At 42.0% G+C, this 25967-nt stretch overlaps 1 protein-coding gene and 1 long non-coding RNA gene across 7 annotated transcripts in view; one reads left to right on the forward strand and one right to left on the reverse strand.

Annotated features, from left to right (window-relative positions):
- LOC145360108 (putative oxidoreductase YteT) overlaps nucleotides 1–2423 on the reverse strand; it is a 264299-nt gene extending 261876 nt beyond the window's left edge. For 3 of the 6 annotated variants that reach the window (XR_013889666.1, XM_080215071.1, XM_080215072.1), the window contains exon 1: nucleotides 1735–2423. The gene's annotated coding sequence lies outside the window, so the exon portion shown is untranslated. The remainder of the gene's footprint in view (nucleotides 1–1734) is intronic. The other 3 variants (XM_080215074.1, XM_080215075.1, XM_080215070.1) reach the window with 1 other exon arrangement.
- LOC145360109 (uncharacterized) lies at nucleotides 1433–12729 on the forward strand. The gene is made up of 3 exons (XR_013889667.1): nucleotides 1433–1762; nucleotides 2450–2638; nucleotides 8169–12729. It is a non-coding gene; the product is annotated as an uncharacterized LOC145360109 (long non-coding RNA).
- Nucleotides 12730–25967: the final 13238 nt, after the last annotated feature.

Consider the following 25967-nt stretch of genomic DNA (forward strand, 5'->3'; position numbering starts at 1 on the left):
CCCACTCCCCCCCCCCACCCCCCACTACCCCCTCTCCCCCCCCCCCACTACCCCCCTACCCCCTCCTCTCCCCACCCCCCCTCCCCCCTCCCCAACCCACCTCCCTCCCCCCCACCCCCTCCCCCCCCCTCCCCCCCTCCCCCCCCCTCCCCTCCCTCCCCCCCCCTCCCCTCCCTCCCCCCCTCCCCTCCCTCCCCCCCCTCCCCTCCCCCCCCCTCCCCTCCCTCCCCCCCCCTCCCCTCCCTCCCCCCCCTCCCCTCCCTCCCACCCTCCTCTCCTCCCCCCCCCCTCCCCTCCCCCCTCCCCTCCCCCCTCCCCTTCCCTCCCCCTCTCCCCTTCCCTCCCCCCCCCTCCCCCTCTCCCCCTCCCCCTCCCCTCCCCCTCCCCCCCTCTCCCCTCCCCCTCTCCCTCCCCCCCCCCCCTCTCCCCTCCCCCTCTCCCTCCCCCCCTCCCCCCCTCTCCCCTCCCCCTCCCCTCCTCTCCCCTCCCCCTCCCCTCCCCCCTCCCCCTCTCTCTCCCCTCCCTCCCCCCCTCTCCCCTTCCCCTCCCCCCCTCTCCCCTTCCCCTCCCTCCCCCCCTCTCCCCTTCCCTCCCCCCCTCTCCCCTTCCCTCCCCCCTCTCCCCTTCCCCTCCCCTCCCCCCCTCTCCCCTTCCCCTCCCCTCCCCCCTCTCCCCTTCCCCTCCCCTCCCCCCCTCTCCCCTTCCCTCCCCCCTCTCCCCCCCTCCCCTTCCCCTCTCCCCCTCTCCCCCCCTCCCCTTCCCCTCTCCCCTCCCCCCTTCCCCTCTCCCCTCCCCCCCTCCCCTTCCCCTCTCCCCCCTCCCCTTCCCCTCTCCCCCCCTCCCCTTCCCCTCTCCCCTCTCCCCCTCCAAATGCCTGTCATCGTCCACAGGACTCGAATCAATGTGATAGCCCATTCGCCCATGTGTGATTAAGTGCAGCCATATTACTCAAAAAATTCAATTCACTTGATTGGTACCTTTGCTCCTTACTAAGCTCTTCTTACAAATTCACACATCTAGCCATTAGCATGGCTATTGAATATGAATGAGCATGTACTTCACAACCTCATTTAATCTGATGGTGTCCTTTTCAATTTTGGTCACTGGGTACTGATTAAAAGGTACTCTGCGAATTTCCCCACTCAATTGAGGCAAACTGTAACACCTCAGAGTTCAGATTAGATCTCAGTCACTGAGTGGTAGATAAAGTGAAATCTAAAGAGGAAGGCTTCCTAGTTAGGTTCATTTAGTTCATTCAGTGAGGAATCAGGTTCTCTCTGCTCGATGTTAAATTAACTGATGTTAACCTGGTAAGATAGAGTGGGTACTATAATTGGCCTCAGAACCAAGATGATCAGCGAGGATTCCTGCTGCTGATTGCTATCCCCTAGCGGAGATTGAATGATTAGCATCAAGGTTCAGATGTATTAAGAGCTGCGATTAAATCACCTGCCAACAGCCAGGCTTGGATTCTCCTAACTCAAATCTGTCGAGGCGGTGGAAAAAAAAATCGGACAACCGCCTTTCATTCCATTATCGTCTGGAATACCTTCCGCTACAACGTGGAGGAATGGGGCTCAGCCTCCCATTATCTTATTATTGCCACTCCGAAACTGCATTGTGAAAGTTGGTGCTGTGTATGGGTTTCGAAGGAAATGTCTAAAGTCGACAGATTGAGGACGGGACCGAGTAGAAGTTTCCCCGCTTATCAATTTGTCCTCAGTGATGGCTTACCTACTCAAAGTGGCCTCGACTTCTTCAGGTGCAGCAACGCTTGAAGTTTTGTACAGGTTACTTGCGTGATACTGGACCAGAGCAATGGGTCAAAGTCTAGCTCTGGCCCGACCTTATTTGTATCTGTTCCTACCCGGAACAACCGATAGGAAAGGGAAAATGTTCAGATATGAATTTTGATAATTTGGGTTATTTACTGGAGGATAGCCACCAGGCGAGAAATTGTACACCAACATATAACTCTTAGGAAGAGAAAGTAACAGACAGAAAATTTTATTCAATAGAACAGAGGAAATATTTATAACTATCGGGAGTAACTGTTGACTCTAAGCAAATATGCGCAACAGAGCCAACTAGCGGCAGCATCTCCACGGTGCAGATTTCTCCTCAAGTTGCAAGAGGCGATTCAGGGTAGTTTTCTAGGTTGTCAGATAAAATATTCTAACACAATTGTGGTTTTGAGATATTTACAAGGACCTTGCATGGTGACTGAGCTATTCCATTGCTGAGTGACGTTAAAACACAGACCAAGAAGGTCTCGGAGCTCAGATCTATGTCGCTGAAGTGCTGTAGCTAAGAGGGAAATTCTATTAACATGGATTGCTAAACTCCCCTCCTGTATTTTAATAAATTTGTAGCATTAGATCTCTTATCGTACCACTTTCTGTCACAGCCCCAAGTTGCTTATTATTACTTCATCTCAATCTTTCTGCAGGAGAGCAGGCAGAGTCCACAAAGGCACAAGAGAGGGGACTTTCCAACATCATTTGGATATAAGGCAAGAGGAAATACTGCCCAGTTTTGCAGACAATACTGAACTTGTAGGGTTGGTGGATAATTCTAATTATCAAGGAATCTGTAAGAGAATATTCATATGGTGGCGGAATAGGAAATTAAGTGTCAGGTGAGATTCAATATTAGCAAATGAGGTGGCACACTTTGGTTTTAAAAAAATGAAATAATTATACTTTGAGGAAACTGGATAATGAGCAAAAGTTAGTGATTCAAACTTGTAAGAAATTAAAAACAATGCCTTTTATTTCAAAAAAAGCTGATGTGTTACTTATTTTATGGCAAGAGGTATTAGTCTTGATTTTTAACTCCCATTTTGAACAAGGATGACAGCGTTTGGGGAAATGGGGTTAAAATAGAGTTAGTGTGACCTTGTCTGATCCCAATTTCTTTTTGTTGCTGTTTTATTCAATTTAATGTGGTCTTACAGATAAGTTTGGGGGGGGGGGGGATGCTGAGGGGAGAATCAGATTTGGAAATGGTGAGGCAGAGGGAATTTGTGGTGGGGAGTGTACAGGGGTTGGGGTTGGTTAAAAGATACAAGGCCAAAGTTAAGCAATAGCAAATTTGGACAGAGAAAACATAGGAGACCTGGGCAGTTGGGGGACAAGTGATGTCAAGGAGTAGGAAGCCAGCAACAGTTGGGTAAGTGAGAGATAGAAATCTGGGATAGGACGATTGGAGGTGGGTGATGGGAGGGAAGAAGAATTGTTAGCCAGAGGGCAGTAATTGCAGTCACCCTACTTAGTGAAGTCCTTATTCATGCAAGCAGGGGATAAACTTTGTCACTTAACAATCATTAATTGGCATGAGTTTCTTTTGAAGTGTGCAGGAAAGACTGAATTATAAAGGATTAACACACAGTGGCAACTTCCAGCATATCTTATGTTGATGTGTTGGATCTTTTTCTATTGTCTCTCACAATCTGGAAATACAGGAAGTACGGAGTGAAAAGGTTGAGGAGGTTAATAGTAGATGTTTACAAAATTACAAGGATCGTAGATCTATTTCCCTTGGACCTCAAAAACCAGTAAAACTAGATGGTTCTTTTTCATTGCTGTTTTACTGTGTTGTGGAGATGCTGATGTTGGACTGGGATAAGCACAGTAAGAAGTCTCACTTAAAGTCCAACAGGTTTATTTGATAGCACAAGCTTTTGGACTCTCACTCCTTCAGGTGTGTGAGGAGTTGTTCACAAACAGGGCGTATATACAGACACAAACTCAATTTATAAGATAATGGTTAGAATGTGAGCCTTTTACAGACAATGTGAATGGAAGGCTGCCAAGCACAAGTTAAAGAGGTGTATATTGTCTCCAGCCAGGACAGTCAGTGAGATTTTGCAAGCCCAGGCAAGTCGTGGGGGTTACAGATAGTGTGATGTGAACCCAAGATCCCAGTTGAGGCCATCCTCGTGTGGAACTTGGCTATCAATTTCCGCTCAACAATTCTGTGTTGTCATGTGTCGTGAAGGCCGTCTTGGAGAACGCTTACCCAAAGATCAGAGGCTGAAAGCCCTTGACTGCTGAAGTGTTCCCTGACTGGAAGAGAATACTCCTGCCTGATTGTCAAGTGGCGTTCATTCTTCCGCTGTCGTGGCATCAGGAAGACCATGCAGATGCTTCGGGACATCCTTTCCTGCAGCTTATCAGGTAGATAATGTTGGCCGAGTCGCAGGAGTATATACTGTGTACCTGATGGATGGTGTTCTCGTGTGAGATGATGGCATCCATGTCGGTGATCTGGCATGCCATGCAGAGGTTGCTGTGGCAGGGTTGTGGGGTGTTAAGGTCACAGTTCTGAAGGCTGGGTAGTTTGCTTCAGACAATGGTCTGTTTGAGGTTGTTTGAAGGCGAGAAGTGGGAGTGTAGGGTTGGCCTTGGCGAGATGTCTGATTTCATCGATGACGTGGTGAACGCTCCAGAGAAGGTGTCGTAGCTTCTCATCTCCAGGGAAGTACTGGATGATGAAGGGTACTCTCTGCCGTGTCTCATGTTTCTCCTCTGAGGAGATCAGTGTGTTTTTTTTTGCTGTGGTGCATTGAAACTGTCAATCAGTTGAGCGCCATATCCTGTTCTTCTGAGGGTGTCTTTCAGTGTCTGTTGTGATCCTCCTCATCTGAGCAGATCCTGTGTGTATGGAGGGCTTGTCCACAGGGAATGGCTTCTTTAACATGTTTGGGGTGCAAGCAGGAAAAGTGGAGCATTGTGAGGTTATCCATGGGCTTGTGGTACAGTGAAGTGCTGAAGTAACCACCCTTGGTGGAGATGCGTGTGTCCAAGAACGCAAATGATTCTGAAGAGTAGTCCATAGTCTGGTTGATGCTGTCATATAATTCAGTGATTGCCATGAATCCAAAAGAAGAAAATGTCATTGATGTATCTAATGTATAGCATTGGTTAAAGATCCTGTGTAGTGAAGAGGTCTTGTTCAAACCTGGGCACGCAGATGTTGGCATATTGAGGTGCAAATTTGGTTCCATGGCTGTTCTGTATGTCTGGATGAAAAACTGGTTGTTGAAAGTAAAGATGTTGTGGTCCAGGGTAAAGCGGATGAGTTAGGCAGTTGTCGGTGTCGCTGTTGTCATGGGAGATGCTGGTATAAAGTGCTGAGACTTTCATTTTGATGAGGAGTGCTCCTAGTTCAACTGCTCCATGTGTGCTGAGCTTCTACAGGAAGTCTGTAGTGGAGAAGCCCAGAGCATTCCAACCATTATCTTGTAAATTGAGTTTGCATACACCCTGTTTGGGAACTCACTCACCTGAAGAGGGAGTGAGACTCTGAAAGCTTGTGCTACCAAATAAACTTTAACCTGGTGTTGTGAGACTTCTTACTGTGTTGCCAAACTTGCCAATCACCTGATGAATGGAACAAGCATTTGGCTTAGTAGTAGTATTCCCATCTGAGTCACCTACTTCAGACAGAGTTTTGGCTCTGAAGTCACAGTTGACGTCCAGCAGAAAATCTGCCAGGTGTGTGTTGGTGGCCCACCATTTATTGTTTGGGTTGTGGGAACTAGTAAAACTCTTCATCCATATATTACATTATCTGCTGAAAAGGAGATGGTTACAAGCGTAGGAGCGTTTGTTGTGACCTATTCTATTGTTAATCAACCTGCAAATTCTTCCACTATTTCATAGCATTCTCTGAAGAGAAGATTGTGAAGATAGAAAAGCAACTATTCTAAAGTAATGAATGTATGCCCAGAAACCCTGACAGATTGCAGATATTGCTTGGAATGAGCCAGTGCCATAAAAGTTGATTGCTCCTATGATTTTCTTGGCCACAGACAGCTATGCAGTCAGATGATCATTGGATACACTCTCTCCTGTGTAGTAACTGGCATAGCTCCCTTTATTGCCTGTTTAGTAAACCACATTTTTCTAATGCTTATATCCACACTGAGGCCGATAAAGGACCTTTGTTACCCACATGTTCTAAGGTGCTCTGGGCTAATGTATTATGGCTACATCTTTCTTAAATGCTACCTTGCTCTCCATTTCTGCTCCTCTCCCTCTGTGTGCTATTGTCTATGATATACTGTACTGTAGACATCACATGTAAGGGTACCATAGGCAGTCCATATTAAGTCCCAGCTCAGGGCTCCAAATATTCAAAAACTTCTTCCCAGTTGCAGTACTCATTTCCCAATCTTTCAGAAAGCCCTAGCTGAACATATCATATCTGTTAATCTTGGCAAATCCTGGCATCTAAAGGGGTGGACCTCAAGTGACTGGCATCTAACATACCCACCTGTCCTGCTGTCCATGGAATTGTAACCAAGCATGAATGATCACCTTCGAGGGGGAGAAAAATAATTTGTGTGAAAAGTCAAAAATTATTGTTACAAAGCTGTAATTGACTGTTAGTACACACAGTAATGCCTGGAATAGGTTTTTTTAGAAAAGTTTGTCTGGTATATTTTTTCTCTGTACAGTGACTGCTGCACCTACAGTTCAATGCTCAAACTGCAAGTTAAACAGTTCAGATACACACTGTGAACACTCCTGCCCTCCTCTGTTTATTCTGTCTCAAATCAGATAAAGTATCAGTTTTGACCTAAAGTGTAGCCAGTTATTAAATGCTGCATTTATTCTACACTAATAAATAATGAGCATTTCAGCAGCAATACAAGCAGGAAGCTGCAATTACATTACCTATTGTGGAGCAAGATATGGCAAAACTCAAGTAAAACAGTGCTTTTAACTTTTATTCAATTATTTCTTCCAAATAAAAAGAGGCAATGAACCAGTCTTCCCCTTTTTATTAAAATAACTGATCTCATTTATATTAACTTCCAAAGAAAGTAGTTCCAAAATATATTCCATTGCTACTGAACCACCCCATTTACACTATGGAGCAAATTCAGCAATATCAGATGCATGGCGTAGAAATAGGCTACCGAGCCCAACTAGTCCATGCTGATATTTATGCTCCGCAAGTTTTCTTCCATTTTCCTCCTTTAAATTTCTCATCATAACTCTATTCCCTCATTTACTAGTCTTCCCTTTAAATGTATCTATACTGTTTGCTTTTATCATTTCCTGAGGTCATAAGTTCCACAATCTCGCCACTCTGCGGGTAAAGAAATTTATTCTGATTTCCCTACTGGATTTCTTGGTGACTATCTTGTATTGCTGGCCTCTGGTTATATTTCTCCCACAAGTGCAAACATTCTCTCTGGGTCCACTCTATCAAAGCCTTTCACGATTTTAAAGATCTATTGGGTCACCCCTTAGCCTTTTTTCAAGAGAACAGAGACCCACCCCTTTCATCTTTTCCAGGTACATATACTCAAACATTTCTGGTATCATCCTTATAAATCTTCTCTACGCTTTCTTCAGTGACTTCTCCATCATTTAATAATATGGCAAGCAGAACTGCACACAGCACATTACATGTAATCTAACCAAACTTTGATACAGGTTTCACATAACTTCCTGACTTTGAGTGTATCCTTGTAGATATAAAGCCTAGTGCTTGATTTTTTTTTATGGCCTTGTTAACCTGTCTCGGCTTGCATTGATTGGTGTATTTATACTTCAAGATCCCCTTATTCCTCTATCCAATTTGGACTTTCACCTTCCAAATAATTTTATTCTTAATCTTCCTACCAAAATGTACTATGTTTAACTTGCTGACCTTCATTTGCCCATTCTGCAATTTTGCTAATGTCCTTCTGTAATGTATTGCTATTTTCATCAATATTGACTCTGCTGTGCAATTTAAACTATGTTTTGGATTTTGCAGGAGACACCAAAACTAGGGGTTATAAATACAAGATAGTCATTTATAAATCCAATAGGGAATTCAAGGTCTCTCTACCCAAAGAATGTGGAACTTCCTATCACAGGGTGTGCTTGAAGTCAGTAATGTATATGCATTCCAGGGGCAATTAGATGAAAACATGCAGGAGAAAGGAATGGAAGGATATACTTGAATGGTGGGAAGAGTTTTATTAGAATTCATCTTCATCCCCTTCCATGTCATCTTTAAAATTAGGAAAACTGAATTTCATTTACGCAATACAGTGATTGCCAATGTATTTGATTCTGATGATAGCTCAAAAAAATCAGCATTATATCACAAATTTTATAATTAAGGGTCAAACTCAAAATGTCTTGTCTTTTCTTCCTCTACAGATGCTGACTGACCTGCATTTGCAACTTTTTTTCAATTCATTACACAATCACTTTTATTGCCTCTGATTTAATGCCTCCCTGCTAACATCACTTCAATGAGGTTGCAAAAGAGGAGGAATTCATTAAACTTGTGATCCAGTACTTGGGATACTATGTACACTTCACCATAAATCTTGGTAGAAGAAACACTGACTTACTGTGCCTACATAAGACATTTCTTTGTCCAAACAGCCATATTTTCACCCTCATGGAGTTGGATCTGTAAACCAAATTGTGAATGGCCAAATTCATCATTCAGGATTCTTGACAGCTGGCAGATTTTTGTTCATCCTATTTGTCTGAACTAGATTGAAACCAAGGTCACAGAGGAAATGGACTGTGTTCACCCAGTAAATGGTGAAGTCAAAATTTTCATTGATAAACGAGTGATTATAGGACAAAAATATGTCACAGAATATCTGAAAATCAGCTATTAAACTAAAATCTTACTCTAAATGATCTACTCCTAAAACACATTTATAAATGAAGAGGGTTATTGCGGATGTACAGGCATCCTTAACATTGCTTGAGATAACACTGCCCTACATTTCAAACAATAATCTGCACCTGCCATTGCTTTGGTTATCCACTCATTGCTTAAAATTCCACATGATTTTTTAGTCAGTAGAGGTGTTTGGGGGGAAAAAAAACAAATTGATACTTGTTTAAATGTAGCTACTTTTAAAATCTAGGCTATATAGGCCAACAGAGCTATGCCAGATAGTTAACAGCAACCAGAGTATTAAGAGATACAAAAGGAACAAGATTCAATTTAAACCTAAATTGGTCAGAGGATTTAATTGTCTTGGGTTTCCAATGCAAAAAGGAATACAATTATTCTAGATAATACCTGACATCTGTCTTACACTAGTCAAGGTAATTAGGTGAACCTACTTTAATAAAAATGGAAATTATTTTTAGTGTATTTCATCAAGAGGTTAATAACTCAAAATGGAATTCCTTCCAACAAAATTTAATTAAGTAGCAAAAGTAAGCTGAATACTTACCATAAGTTTCTTTCCCTATAATTTTAATTTCTTCCTCTCTTGAAGGACCATCTCTTGTTTAGTGTATGATTCCAAGGGGTCAGCTTGCTCCATCACCCTGCCCAAAAGACCATCTTTCATGTGCAGTCTGGATAGTGATTACAGCTTTTTGGCTGTAGAGATTATGCGATCAAATCCAATTCTGCTCTGATTTGACATCTGCACATATTCCCAAACTACTAGCATGACATCAGCTATTCAACACAGATCAAAATCTAAACTCAGAATCTTTGAAATTCTTTAGGTTAGTACTGGAGGGGCAGTTATCTCCCTTGGCTAGATGGTGTGAGGGGCTCAGATTAACATCAACAGGATAGGGTTCAAACCCCAATTCAAGCTGAGGCAGACATATGTAGTAATACAATCACAGCACTGTCTTTTCTGGCGAATGATCAGGCAGAGAACTTAAAGAACAATAAAGTTTGGACAATATCAGGATAATGTCTTCACTATCAGGCCTTTGAGGACTAGTAACCAAGTTAACATAAACCTACAATATAAATTTGCTCCCCAAATCCATGTCTGGGAAATGGACTTTGGTATAAGCAGATGCTTCAAATGGGTTTCTGTGAGCAGTTGATAATTCCATGAGTCTAGATTCCAAGTGCTGGCTCAACAAGGGACTTCTTGCCAAACTATTAAAACTTTTCAACTCTTAATTGATAAGCACAGGTGTATACTGCTGAAGTGTGACAGATTTGCAATTCTGTGTGAAGTCACTCAATTATAGAATACTTTCTTGTGTTTGCTTTTAAAATCAAGGCTGATAACATTCAGCCTCAGGTTAGATGTGTTCCCTGTCTATGAAATGAATACTTGAGGTGAAGAATAGTATATAGAAAGATGCAAGATATTAAAATACTTGCAGGTGAAAAGTTTAAACAGTTTACAAGACCTGCATTAATAATACAACTTTTGGTATGAAATAATGTTATGACTGTATTGAATGAAGTAGTCCATAACTTTTTTTTTACATCTACATTGAAACACTTTCCAAAGTGGCCTTTGATGTGCATCACATCATGAAGCAGAGGCTATTCACAGCAAAATTTGCTGGGTTTGATTCCCAGTTTCTGCTGAATTTGGAAGTGGGACATGTCACTGTGTGGAAACTGGTTGCCATTGAAGACTCACAGGGGTCAGTTTTAGGATTGCTGTTATTACAATTTTACAAATGATTAAATAGAATATTGACTAAGATATCTACATTTAAGGATGACAACAAATGATATCTACATGAGAAATGTGGCCAGTGCTAAATTATACAGAAACAAAATGGAAGAGAAAGTTGTATTTATATGGTGCTTTAAAAAAAAATGTAATACATCCTAAGACCTTTATGGCCTGAAGTTTTACATTATCAAAAACTTTTAAACCAAACCATAGAAGGAGATATTAGGGCAGATGACTCAAAGGCAAAAGAGATAGAAAGCATGTTGAACAAGGAAAGAGCGATGCAGAGATTTAGTTTAGGGAATTCCAGAGCTTAGGACGTTGGTAGCTGAAGGCATGGCCACCAGTGATGGAACAATTAAAATGTAGGATCCTTATAAAGCCAGAATTGGAAAAGTGCAGTTTTCATGGGAGACTGTAGAACTGGATTAGATTACAAAGAGTTGTGGGCTGGAGGAGGCTGTAAGACTTTACGGAGGGATTGAAAACAAGGATGGGAATTCTAAATTATGATATTGTCAGGCTAAGAACCAATGTAGGTCAGTAAGCACTGGGGTGATGGGCTGGTGTGAGTTAATGTTTTGGTACAGCAGAGGTTTTGAATGACCTGAAGTTTACAGGGTAGATGGTGGGAAGCAGGTGAAGGGTGCATTGAGATAGTTAAGACTCAAGTTTCTTCTTTTTAAAATGTTGCTTAAAATCTCTTTGACCAAGTTTTTGATCATCTGTTTTAATATGGCTTAGTATCAAATTTTATTTGATAATGCTCCTGTCGGGTACCTTTGGGTGTTTTATTACATTAAAGGTCAGTGAGCCTAGGGAAGAAGGCTAAATGGGATTTGGTACGAGTCAAGGTATGAGAAGCAGAGATTTAGATCAGCTAAAACATATGGATAGTAGGAGATGGGAGGCTTTGGAATAGGCAAGTCTAGAGGTAAAGGACATGGATGAGGATTCCACCAATAAGTGAGCTGATGCAAGGTCAGGGTACGGCAATGTTACAGAGCTGGAAGTAGGCCCTTTTGCTGACATGTGGTCAGAAGCTCATCAGGGGGTCAAAAACAATGCCAAAATAAATGACACTCATTGGAGCCCATACCTCCAGCAGACTGTTATTATGATTATGCAGCTCTTCCTTGAGGTATTTCCCTGCCTAGATGATGCTCAGTAATTCAAAAGCTGAAAACATTTTTTTTATTAACTGTTTCCAATTCGTTGAGGTGACCTCAGGTCAATCTACATCCAACAGCCTGCTCTGAAAACATCACTCACATTTAGACAACTGCAACAAATTCCATCCTAACAGTTGAGACAACCCACTACATTCTTAATAGGACAAAAAAAAAGTTAATTTGCTCAAGTCCCAATGTTAATAGATCCCTTGAAAGAATTCTGGATCTGTATCTGTCTTCATCAAATATCAGTTTTTTCATTCAGCTGTTTCCTGTCTGTGTAAAGTTTTGTTCAAATCCATCTATTAGTTTTTGAGATATATTGTTTACAGGTGAAGAGACTAACGAATGAACAAAAACATTATTATATCTCCCACCCACCTTCAGTGGTAGAGGTAATCATGACCTGATTGTATGGTCAGATTCATTAGGTGACTAAGAAATATAATGGTTTTGGTCTTCCCAAAATTAATTGGAGGAAATTTCTGAGCCTCTGATACTGGATGTTGGATAAGCAGTGTGATAAATAGAGACAGTAGCGAGGTTGAATAAAGTAGCGGTGAGGAACAGTTGGGTGTTGTCAGTGTATATTTGGAACCTGCTTTTGGTGAATTGGAATAGCAGCAATGAGATAAGTCAATAAATAAAGCAAGCTTCTCACATTACTATGAAGTCAATGGGAATCCACATCCTAGGGGTTGCCATTGACTAAAGATGTAACTGAACTAGCCACAAATATTGTGGCTACTATTGTAGGTCAGTGGCTGGGAATGCTATGGTAAATAACTCGCCTCCTGCCTCCTCAAGTGTCCACACATCTACAAAGAACAGATCAGGAGTGTGGTGGAATATTCTCCACTTATCTGGATAAGTGAAGTTCCAACAACAGCGAGAAGTTCATTACTATCTGGATCAAAGAAACTCTATTATCAACAACACAATGGCAGCTGTGTATACCATCCATATGGTACACTACAGCAACTCACCAAGGTTCCTTGGACAGCTGCTTCCAAACTGCAACCTCTCCCACTTAGGAGAACAAGGGCATGTGGGTTTGCTACTGCAAGTTCTCTCCAAGTAACATACCGTCCCCATTCAGAAATATATTGTCATTCCTTTACTGTTGTTGGATCAAAATCCTGATATCTCCCTCCATAACAGCATTGTTAGTGTACCTACTCTACAAGGACTGCAGCAGTTCAAGAAGATAGCTCACCAGCACATTCTCTCATTTCACATACGGATGATAATAAATGGTTGTCTCATCAGCAATGCTCACACTCCATGAATGGATTTTAAAAAAACTTTAGGACAAAAAATATCCTGCATGTAAATGTGGAAGCATACACCAATAAAGCCTTTTACTGTTTGCTTACCAGTCACATATTAAATAAACCCAAAAATGGAGATACTGGAAGAGGCCACTCATAAGGTTAAAAGAAAAGACTTATGCAAGTTGCTAGAAATATTAGTAAACTTGAGGATTGGGATCATTTTAGAATACAACAAAGAAGGATCAAGAATCTGATAAAGAAAGGGAGAATATAATGTGAATGTAATCTAGCAAAAAACATAAAAATGGACTGTAAAAACTTCTATAGGTATGTAAAAAGAAAATGCTTGGCTGAGACAAATGTGGGTCCATTGCAGGCAGAATCTGGAGAATTAATAATGGGAATAGAGAAAAGGCAGAGAAGCTAAATAATTACTTTGTATCTGTCTTCACCTGAGAAAGATACAAGAAATCAACCAGAATTAGAGATGGAAAGGAATAGGACTAGGTCTGAAGGAAATTGATATTAGTAAGAAGGTTGTATTGAACAAACAACCAAATGTTGGTAAATCCCCAGAACCTGATATTCTACATCCTAGAGTGTTGAAAGAGGTAGCGCTATTGAGATAGTGATACATTGGTGATCATCTTCCAAAATTCTGTAGATTTTGGAATGGTTCTTGCAGGCTGGAAGGTAGCAAATGTCACTCCACTATTTGAGAAGCAGAAAACTGAGAGTGGGAGAGAGAATGTGTGGCAGTTTGGCACAATGGTTAGCACTGCTGCCTCGTAGCAACATAGACCCGGGTTCAGTTCCAGCCTAGGGTGACTGTACAGAGTTTGCACATTCTCCCTGTGTCTATGTGGGTTTCCCCTGGGTGGTCCAGGTTCCTCCTGCAGTGCAATGATATGCAGATTAGGTGGATTGGCCATGCTAAATTGCCCTTTAGTGTCCCAAGGTGTGTAGTTTAGGGGGATTAGTGGGGTAAATACATTAGGTTACAGGGATAGGGTGGGGGAGAGGATCTGGGTAAGATACTCTGTCAGAGAGTTGTTGCAGACTCAAAGGGATGAATAACCTCCTTCTGCACTGTAGGGATTTTATGATTCTTTGAAACAGGTCATTCTCATGTTGGCAGGCTATGACTAATAGGTACTACAAGAATCAGTATCAGTATCAGGGTTCCAGCTGTATATAATATGTCAATGATTTGGATGTGGGGACCATCCAAGTTTGTGGAAGACACGAAGCTAAGTGGGAATGTGTTGTGAGGAAGATGCAAAGCAGCTTCAAGGGGGTTTGGACACATTTGGTGAGTAGGCAAGAACGTGACAGATGGAATATAATGTGGAAAATGTTCAAGTTATCCACTTTGATGGGAGGAAGAAATGCGCAAAATATTTCTTAAATGGTGAGAGATTGGAAAGTGCAGATGGTCAAAACGGACCTGTGTCCTTGTCAATAAGTCACTGAAATGTAGCATGCGGGGGTAACAGGCATTTTAGCCTTTATCACAGAGGATTTGAGTATAAATAGTAAAGTTTTGCTTCAGTTGTATAGAGCTTTGGTTAAACTGTAGTAGTGTGTGCAATTTTAGTCCCCTTACTTTAGGAAGTATATTGCCATCGAAGGAGAGCAACAAAGGTTCACCAAGAAGACAGGACAGTCCCATAAAGAGAGATTTGGGACATGTGGGCTGTATTCTCTAGATTTTTAAAGAATGAAAGGTGGTCTCATTGAAACCTGCAAAATACTTAAAAGGGTTAGACAGGGTAGATGCGGGTCAGATGTTTCCCCTGGTTGGGGAGTCTAGATGTCTAGAACCAGGGGACACAATTTCAAAATAATGCCATTTAAGACTGAGATGATATTTTTGTTGTGAGTCATTGGGTATGTTTAAAGCAGAGATTGAGAGATTTCTGAATACCAATGACATAAAGGGATATGAGGATAGTGTAGGGAAAAAGGCATTGAAGTGGATGAGCAGCTATGATCTTATTGAATAGTGGAGCAGGCTTGATGGGTTAATAAGGGAGAACTATGTTATGACAGTGCACAGGGAGCCAGTGAAGTACCTGGGAGTTCCTTGGTAAAATTACTGACAACAATAGAATCTTATCAATAATGTGAAAAATCTTCTTTAGTGGAAGCTATTTTTATTAAATAAATTCATGAAGAGAAATGGTGACAAATTCTCAGTACTTATTAGTTATGAAATTACCTTTTATCAAATATATAAGTATGATTATCAGATCATAAGCTGCAATCAGACTGAATCTGGAAGCCTTTGCCTCACCTTGTACATAATTGTCAGTCTTATAGGTTAATAAATACAACGGCCATTAAATTGTTGTAATTGAAGTATTCAGAAAATTATGGCTATTTGGTCAATGCATTCCTAACATAATTTACAAATACATTCAATGACATCCAACTATGTAAGGAAAAGTTGGATGGTTTGTATTCTGAACTAATAAATAGATAGCAGTAGTTGTTTAGGGAATTAAGGGATATGGGGTTGGTGGGAAAGTAGAGTTGAAGCAGCCATGATTATGTTCAATGGTGGATGAAGCTTGATGGTGTGTCAGCCATGGCTCAGTCACAAGACCCACTCCAGGACTTGAGCACAAAAAGCAAAGCTGATACTCTAGTTTGTCACTGTCAGAGATGCTGTCTTTTGGTTGAGATGTTAAACTGACACTCCCATCTGCCTGCTCAGGGGGCTGCAAAAATCCCATGACACTACCTCAAAGAAAAGCAGTGAAGTTATCTTTGGTGTCCTAGATAATATTCATCTCTCAACCAACATCACAAAAGAACATATTATCTGGTCATTATCACATTGCTAAAACAAAAGCAAAATACTGTGGAAGCTGGACATCTGAAATAAAAACAAATAATTCTGGAAATGCTCAACAGGTCTGGCAGCATCTGTGAAGATAGAAACAGAATTAACATTTCAGGTCAAGGATATTGCTTCCAATTCTCTGCAGATGCTGCCAAACTGCCTAAGTATTTTCAGCATTTTTTTGTTTCAGTTATCATATTGCTGTTTGTGGAAGTTTGCTGTGTGCCAAATTGGCTGCGCAGCCCACATTTGCTACATTACAACAGTGACTATACTTCAAAAGTACTTCAATAGCTGTAAAGTGCTTTGAGACATCTGGTGGTTGTGAAAAGTGCTCTGTAAATGCAAATATTTCTGTCTTTCTTTCATGTGACCTACCCCTGCTCCTGTTTGTATGTCCTTAGTCCAGGAAAGGGTTTAGGGTTACTTCATAAAAGGAGGTTGATGAACTGGGTAGAGTTGTTAACAGTCTAATGGCATTGTTGATACCACCTTTTTATTTCCACATTGTTTAAAAACTGAATTTAAATTCTCAATCAGCCTAGTGGGTTTGAAATCACACTTTTTGTATTATTAGTCCAGTAATTTAGCCAAGACAGAAAAGCATGCCATATCCTTGGTGGCCACAAGATGTTCTGTCCAATCGACACATGGCCACGTAATCAGTGAATGCTTAAACACTGGAATATAATGATGTTTCCTATTTGTTCTGTGGGTAAAGGGAGCATGTAACTGTGGCACAGAATCATAGAATGATTATTAAACAGAAGGAAGCTATTCAGCCCATTGTGTCTGTGCTAGCTGTCTGGAAGAGCAATTCAGTTAATCCCTGTTCCCCAGCTTTATCCTGTAGCCCTGCAATTTTTTTCACTTCAGATAATTATCCAATTCTATTTTCAAGATTCGAATTGACACTGCCTCCATCACTCTCAGTGCATTTCAAATCTTAACAATCACCTTAAATTGGTGTCCTTTGGTTCTTGCCCTTTCTGACAGTTCCTCCCTGGCTACCCTATCCAGAATCTTCATGACTTTGAAAACCTCAACTGAACCTCTTAATCTTCTCTTCTTCAGTAACAGCCTCAGCATCTCCAATCTATCCAATTAGCTGAAATTCCTCATCCCTGAACCATTCTCATGAATCTTGTCTGTACCCTCTCTAATAAGCTCATTTGAAATAGGAGCAGAAGTAAGCCATTTGATCTATTGAGCCTGCTCTGCCATTCAAGAAGATCATGTTGATCTGATTGTGGCCTTAACTCCACTTTTCTGTTCCACTTAATTCCCTTGCCAATCAAACATCTTTCTTGGATAGATTCAATAATCAAACCTTCACTGCTTTCTGTGGGAGAGATTTCCGAAGGCTAAAGACCCCCGAGAGAATAAATTCTTCCTAATCTCCATCTCAGACAGGGACTTGTCATTTTTAAACTGTGCCCTCTCATTTCCCCCATCAGTGGAAATAACCTCAGCATCTTTTATGTTTCACTGAGGTCACCTCTCTCATTCTTTTAAACTCCAATGAGTATAGGCCCAACCTGTTCAACCTTTCCTCATAAGATAACTGCTTCACCTTGGGAATCAACCTAATTAATTTTCTCTGAACTGCTTCTAACATAAGTATATCCCTCTTTAAGTAAAGAAACCAAAAGTGTACACAATACTGGTACAGCCTCAGCAATGTCCTGTAGAATTGTAGCAAGGCTCCCCTACTTTTATTCACCATCCTCCTTGTGATAAATGCCTTCACATACTTCTTAAAGTGTGGTACCCAGAGTTGGACACAGTACTTCATTTGAGGTTGAACAAAAGTTTACATACGTTTATCATGACTTTCTTACTCTGTACTCTATTTGTACTGTATGCTTTATTTATTGCTTTTTCAACTTGTTCTACTACCCTTCAATGATTTGTGGACATGTGTCCCTCTGGTCCTGCACCCCCTTTAAAATAGTAACCTTTATTTTATATTGTCTCTCCTCATTCTTTCAATGAATTACTTCACACTTCTTTGCATTACATTTCATCTGCACTTGTCCTCCCATTCCACCAGCCTGAGTTCCTGAATTTTATCACCATCCTCCTCACAGTTCACAATACTTTCAAGTTTTGCATCATCCACGCATTTTCAAATTGTGCCCTGTACACCAAAGGCTAGATCATTAATATAGATCAAGAAAAACTGTGATCTTAAGATCGATCCCTTAGGGACCTCACTATGTATCTTCCTCCAGTCCAGAAAACAACAGTTCACCACCACTCTCTGATTCCTGTCTGTCATGATGTGGAGATGCTGGCATTGGACTGGGGTAAGCACAGTAAGAAGTCTCACAACACCAGGTTAAAGTGCAACAGTTTTATTTGGCACTAGCTTTCAGAGTCTCAGGTTACTTCATCAGGTGAGTGAATCTGATGCAAAAGCCTGAGACTCCTAAAGCTAGTGCCAAATAAATCTGTTGGACTTTAACCTGGTGTTGTAAGACTTTTTACTGTCCTGTCTGTCATCCAAATACGTAATCATGCTGCCACTGTCCTTTTATCTATGGGCTTTAACTTTGCAGGCAAGTCTGTGGTGTGGTACCAAATGAGAAAATGCTGGAAAATCTCAGCAGGTCTGACAGCATCTGTAAGGAGAGAAAAGAGCTGATGTTTTGAGTCCATATAAGCCTTTGTCAAAGCTGTGATGTGGACTTTATCAAAAAACTTTTGGAAGTATACCACATGTCCCTCATCAACCTTCTGTTACCTTATCAGACGGTAAGTATGGTTTGCCCTTAAAAATCTATGCTGGCATTCCTTGATTAATTCACAATTGTTCAAGCGACTGTTAATTTTGTCCCAAATTATTTCTGAAATGAGCTTATCCTTGCACCCATTTTAGAACAATGGTGCAACATTTGCAATTCTCCAGTCTTCTGGCATCACCACTGTAACTAAAGAGGATTGTGAGTAAATAGCCAATTCCTCTGAAATTTCCATCCATACCACCCTCAGTATCCTTGAATGCATTTTATCAGGCCTGGTGACTTTTCAAATTTAAGGACAGCCAACCTATCCAATATGTTGATGATGACACTAAGGTCGGTGGTGTTGTGGATGGTCTGGAAGGATGGAAAAAGTTGCAGCAGGACATAGATAGGATGCAGGACTGGGCGGAGAAGTGGCAGATGGACTTCAACACAGATAAATGTGTAGTCGTCCATTTTGGCAGAACCAACGGGATGAACGAGTACACTATCAAGGGCAGAAGTCTGAGTAGTGTTGAAGAGCAGAAGGATCTAGGGGTCCGGGTCCACAGGACTCTTAAATCGGCCTCGCAGGTGGAGGAGGTGGTCAAGAAGGCGTATGGTGTACTGGCCTTCATTAATCGAGGGATTGAGTTTAGGAGTCGGGAGGTAATGCTGCAACTTTATAAGACCCTTGTCAGGCCTCATTTAGAGTATTGTGCGCAGTTCTGGTCGCCTCACTATAGGAAAGATGTAGAAGCTATTGAGAGGGTACAGAGGAGATTTACAAGGATGTTGCCTGGACTGGGAGGCATGCCTTATGAAGTTAGGTTGAGGGAGCTGGGACTCTTTTCCCTGGAGAGACGAAGGTTGAGAGGCGACCTGATAGAAGTTTACAAAATGTTGAGAGGAATAGATAGGGTGGACTCTCAGAGGCTATTTCCCTGGGTTGAAATGGTTGCTACGAGAGGACACAGATTTAAGGTGCAAGGAGGGAAGTTCAGAAGTGATGTTAGGGGTAAGTTTTTCACTCAGAGGGTGGTGAGTGAATGGAATCGGCTGTCGTCAGTGGTGGTGGAGGCGAACTCGCTGGGGTCTTTTAAAAGACTTCTGGATGAGTATATGGGGTTTAATGAGATTGAGGGTTATAGATAGGTCTGTAGGTTGGTAGGTGTTGATGTGATCGGCGCAACTCGTGGGCCGAAGGGCCTGTTTGTGCTGTAGTGTTCTATGTTCTATTTATCAATTTTTTGCTCACCTAATGTCTCAAATATTGCCTCTTTATGAGTTGGACAGCATCTTCCTCATTGATAAATTCAAATGCAAAGTGCTAATTCAGTCTCTCAGCCATGCCAGTTTCCACGCATAAATTCACTCTTTGGTCCCTAATCAGTCGCACTTCTCCTTTTAATTAAAAGGTGTGAAGTTGTAAGTGTTAATGTTCAAAGAGACTTGGCCATGTTTGTACAAGGAATGCAGAAGATTAGCATGCAGGTACAGCAAGCAATTTAGAAGGCAAATGACATGTTGGCCTTTCTTACAAGGGGATTGGATACAGGAATAAAGAGGTCTTATGATTGTTGTACAGGGTTTGGTAAGACCACAGCTGGAATACTGAGCGCAGTTTTGGTCTCCACATTTAAGGGGGGAATATACTTGCATTGGAGACGGCAGTGAATGTCGCTGGGATGAGAAGGTTTTCCTATGATAGAGACTAAGTTAAGTGGGCGGCACAGTGGTTAACATGGCTGCCTCGCAGTGCCAAGGACCTGGGTTCAATTCCCAGCTCGGGTCACTGCTTGGAGTTTGCACATTCTCCCCATGTTTGTATAGGTTTCCTCCAAATGCTCCAGTTTCCTCCCACAGTCCAAAGATGTGTGTGTTAGTTGGATTGGCCATGCTAAATTATCCCTTAGTGTCAGGAGACTAGCTAGGATGAATGTATGGGAATAGGGGCTGTGTGGGATTGTGGTCGGTGAGACTTGATGGAACAAATAGCCACCTCTTGCACTGTAGGGAGTCTCTATTCTCTGTAGTTTAAATGAGAGGTGATCTCATTGAAACATACAAGATTCTGAAGAGGCTTGGTAGCATAGACACAGATTGTGCCTGACCGGCAGAAACAGTGTCAGAATTAGGAGAAATTACTTTGCTCAAAGGGTTATGAATCTTTGGAATTCTATACTCCAAAGGGTTGTGGATGTTCCATCATTGAATACATCTAAGTCAGGTGTCTCAGGGAATTAAAGAGATTTGGGAGAGAGGTGGAACATGGAGTTGAAGCCGAAGATTGAATGACAGAACAGACTGTGTGGGTCTCATGATATATTTCCGCTCCTATTTCTTGTGTTCCTGTGTGTCAACCTTTACTATTTATGTGCCTATAGAAGACTTTTACAATCCATTTTATGTTAGTTGTCAGTCTCTTCTCTTAGTCTCTCTTTGCTTTTCTTATTTCACTTCCCCATCTGAATTTTCTATATTCAGCCTGGTTCTCAGTTGCATTATCCACCTGACATATGCATGTTTTTTCTACTTTATCTTACTCTTGTTGTGTTCACCATGGAGAAACTAGGAGCTAAAATAACCAAATTTACTGAATGACCCCTCCCTCCCCAAATCACCTTTTTAGTGCAGATGGAGGCCATTTGTCCTGTCACTTTTGCACTGTTTTCTACTGAGTCCCAATCCCCTGCCTTATCCCCGTAACCTTGCACATATTCTTCCTGCCAAAATGAATTACCTCACGTTTCTTTGTATTGAACTTCTTCTGCTCAATCCACCAACATGTCTGTGTCCTTCTGAAGTTCAAGAGTATCCTCATCAGAGTTGGCAATGTTTCTAATCTTCACATCAACTGAAATTTTGAAATGATGCCCTGAACACCAAAGTCTAGGTCATTAATATATATCAAGAAGAACAAGGGTTCTAACACTGACCCCACTACCAACCTTGAAGAAAAAGAAGAAATTATGAGCAAGCAGGTGCAGCAGGTGGTCAGGAAGGCGAATGGGATGCTGGCCTTCATAGCGAGGGGGATTGAATATAAAAGTAGGGAGGTCTTGCTGCAGCTGTATAGGGCATTGGTGAGGCCGCAGCTGGAGTACTGTGTGCAGTTTTGGGCGCCGCACCTGCGCAAGGATATTTTGGCCCTGGAGGGAGTGCAGAGGAGGTTTACTAGGCTGATACCGGAGTTGAGGGGATTGAGCTATGAGGAGAGGCTGAATAAACTAGGCTCGTACTCGTTAGAGTTTAGAAGAATGAGGGGAGATCTCATTGAGACGTATAAGATGATGAATGGGATGGATAGGATAGAGGTGGAGAGACTCTTCCCGCTCAAAAAAGACAGTAGGACTAGGGGGCACAGCCTCAAGATAAAGGGGAGGCGGTTTAGAACGGAGTTGAGGAGGAACTTCTTCACTCAAAGGGTGGTGAATCTCTGGAATTCTCTGCCCGTTGAAGTGGTGGAGGCTGCCTCGCTAAATATTTTTAAGAAGCGGGTTGATGGGTTTTTGATAAGAGAAGGGATTGAGGGTTATGGGGAGAGGGCGGGAAAGTGGAACTGAGCCACGACAGATCAGCCATGATCTTATTGAATGGCGGGGCAGGCTCGAAGGGCTGGATGGCCTACTCCTGCTCCTATTTCTTATGTTCTTATGTTCTTATGTACTTTAATATGAATCAGAACCAATTTAAATTAAACATGAATGAACAGGCAAATGATACTTCAAATAATCAATAAAACAAAGATACATCTTACACAATCACAAGTACCTGCATCAGTCCTGCAGACATATGACACGAAGTAGCTACACAGTTCCACAATACATTGTTCTATGATCGCACAGAGTAAGTCAGGAGTTCTATCTGACAGCAGCTTTCATATCCAAGTTTCATGGATACAATTATCATCAGGAAGGCACGCATCTATGAAATGCTTTTCCCTGGGGTCATGACAGTCCTGATGGTGTAGCTTTCCAGAGTTCCTTTTCAATTGGCCAACCAATAACACTCCAGTACAGCATTCAGTTTCTGAGACAAATCCTCAGCTCTTTTGTATGCCGGAGGTATTGGCACCACTTTTTAGAATTTAGTCCCTTTTAGTTTTCTTGCACCTTGCTTCCCCAAGAGCTTCTGGAATTCTATTTTTCTTCTTACAGCCAAACAGAAAACTGACCTTTTGCTTTAGCTCTGCTGACTTCCCCTCACACAAGTTATTTGTTCCTCTTTCTGTCTCTTTATTGTGTCTGCAGCTGTGTGCTGATCACCTCCACCCTCAAATCTCTCTGCTTGCAGTTCTTCTTTGTCTCTACAGCTCTCCAGCCACACAACATTTTTAACTGCTTTCCTGAGGCTACTACTTCCAGGTCAAGGATCATCAGGTCATATGGAACAGTATTTCTTACTCTGAGAAAATTACAGGGCGGCAGAGTAGCACAGTGGTTAGCACTGCTGCTTCATAGCGCCAAGGACCTGGGTTAAATTCCAACCTTGGGTAACTGCACTGTAGGATTCGATAATTGTATGACTGTGTGGCATCTGCATGTTCTCCCCATGTCTGCATGGGTTTCCACCAGGTGCTCCAGTTTCCTCCCACAGTCCAAAAATGTGCAGGTTAGGTGGATTGGCCATGCTGCATTACCCCTTAGTGTCCAAAGATGTGCAGGTTGAGGGGATTAGCCATGGTAAATTGCCTCTTAGTGTCCCAAGATGTTTAGGTTAGGGGGCTTAACGGGGTAAATATATGGGGACAGGGCCTTGGTGGAATGCTCTATTGGAGAGTCAGTGCAGGCTCAATGGTTTCTTCTGCACTGTAGGGATTCCAATAAATTATATGAAATTTTTCTATGATCCTGTTACAATTGATGCAAAATACCTTTCAAACATTCTTAAAAACAACATTTTAAAGAAATAACAAATTTTCCTTACTGTTGTCAGGTCTAAATTTGTCATACTCTCTATCACTATCATCATCCAGGGAGTTCTGGGTATGTTTGTCCTACATTTCCCTCTTGTGAGATTGTACCAGGACTATACTCAAAGTATTCCCTCACTGAAGGCAGCATATTGTCCCATTACAATTTTGCTACCCAATGTTTGATTCCAGTTTACCTAGACTCATCTCATTGAAGTTGGCCGTCCACCATTTACACATTTTTACTCTAAATTGCTCCTTGTTATTTTTCACAGTCAACCTAAACCTTTTAATACTATCATAAGAACATAAGAAATAGGAGCAGGAGTAGGCCGAGTAGGCCATCTAGCCCCTTGAGCCTGCCCCGCCATTCAATAAGATCATGGCTGATCTGTCGTGGCTCAGTTCCACATTCCCGCCCTCTCCCCATAACCCTTAATCCCCTTGCCCATCAAAAACCCATCAACCCGCGTCTTAAAAATATTGAGCGAGGTAGCCTCCACCACTTCAACGGGCAGAGAATTCCAGAGATTCACCACCCTTTGAGTGAAGAAGTTCCTCCTCAACTCCGTTCTAAACCGCCCCCCCCTTTATCTTGAGGCTGTGCCCTCTAGTCCTACTGCCCTTTTCTGAGCGGGAAGAGTCTCTCCACCTCTATCCTATCCCTCCCATTCAACATCTTATACGTCTCAATGAGATCTCCCCTCATTCTTCTAAACTCTAACGAGTACAAGCCTAGTTTATTCAGCCTCTCCTCATAGTTCAACCCCCTCAACTCCGGAATCAGCCTAGTAAACCTCCTCTGCATTCCCTCCAAGGCCAAAATATCTTTGCGTAAGTGCGGTGACCAAAACTGCACACAGTACTCCAGCTGCGGCCTCACCAGTGCCCTATACAGCTGCAGCAAGACCTCCCTATTTTTATATTCAATCCCTCTTGCTATGAAGGCCAGCATCCCATTTGCCTTCCTGACCACCTGCTGCACCTGCAGGCTGGGTTTTTGCGACTCATGCACAAGGACCCCGAGGTCCCTCTGCACCGTCGCATGCTGCAGTTTTTTGCCACGTAACTAATAGTCCTTCCTACCAAAGTGGACAACCTCACATCATCACTGTCCCCTAAATGTTCCTCCACTTAATCTACCTAATTCCCCAGAAATAGCTGAGCAATGTCTCCTTCCTCATTGGACCATAAACATACTGACTAGAAAATTCTTCTGAACACACCCCACAAAGTTCTTTCCTCTCTCTGCCCTTTATGTGATTACTAGCAAGGCTATAATAATTCAAGTGTCCCATTATAACTGCTCTACAGTTCTTGCATCTTTCGGTAATTTCCTTGCAAATGTCTGGGTTAGGTGGATTGGCTATGCTAAACTGCCCCTTAGTGTCAAGGGGATTAGCAGGGCAAATACTTACAGAGGTTACAGGGATAGGGCCTGGATGGAGCTGTTGTTGGTGCAGGATCGATGGGCTGAATGGCCTCCTTCTGCACTGTAGGAATATTATGATTCTATATCTTTTATATATTTTCCTCTAGACAGTGGACTAATAAATGCACCCAACAATGTAATGGTACCTCTATTAATTCTTAGCTCTAACCAAATAGATTCTACCATTGGCATCCTCTCTCTCCAGCACTGTAATGTTCTCCTTACTCAATACTGCTACCCACTTCCTTTCTTTCCATAACTTCCCTGAACACCTTATATCTGAGATTATTTTGTACTCTACTGTCCTTTTCTGAGTCTGTCTCCATTACCACATTTTTATTTGACCATCTGTCCCTGCAGCTCATCAACCTTACTTAACACACTCTGCGCATTCACTTACATGCACAATATTCCTAATTTCATTCCCTCTTACTCTGACCCCACCTAGTACCATACTATTTCTTACTCTAGTGCAATCTTCCACTCCCATTCTGTTTGTACCTTGTTTTTCCTTGCTAATATTTTCTAATTCCCATACCCCTGTCAAGTTAGTTTAAACCCTCGCCAACAGCACTGGCAAATGCCCCACAACAATATCGGTACTGGCTATTTAATTTTCAGTCTAAGTTGAGTTAGTTGATCTCGACTATAATTGGCCTTGGGAGTTGAAGAAAAATCACCCACAATTACAACACCAGAGAGTTATCTAACAAAGTTTAGTTGTGACAACAGCCACAATTATTCAGCTTTCCAAAATTTTCTACCTTAGTTCATACACAAAGTATGGTCATTTATGTAGGAAGCACAGAAAGACCAATGTCTTGAGCAGGGAATAATATTAGCAAGAGAAAATTATATAATTTTCTGTACATTTAGAGAATCTATACTACAGTTCGCTGCAGAGAATAAACAAAAAAAGTACATATAAATAATTATTAAGTCAGGATGCAAAATCGGGCAATAAAGCAGTTATTTTACACCCTTCCTACTGGAGGGGAAAAAAACAACCAAGAAACACAGAACTGAAGTGTGTGGCCTGGATTTGAACTGCATTTTAGTCCTCCTGTTCTTGGTCTCTGTGTGCTGTGTCCATGCTCTCATAGGTTTGGCTTCTGGAGAAGCTTGGCTGGACTATATTTGTACAATCCTTAGCACTGCAATCACTGTAAGTATG

Source organism: Carcharhinus amblyrhynchos, chromosome 30, assembly GCF_965287045.1.
Source record: "Carcharhinus amblyrhynchos chromosome 30, sCarAmb.v2.hapA, whole genome shotgun sequence".
Classification (NCBI taxonomy): Eukaryota; Metazoa; Chordata; class Chondrichthyes; order Carcharhiniformes; family Carcharhinidae; genus Carcharhinus; species Carcharhinus amblyrhynchos.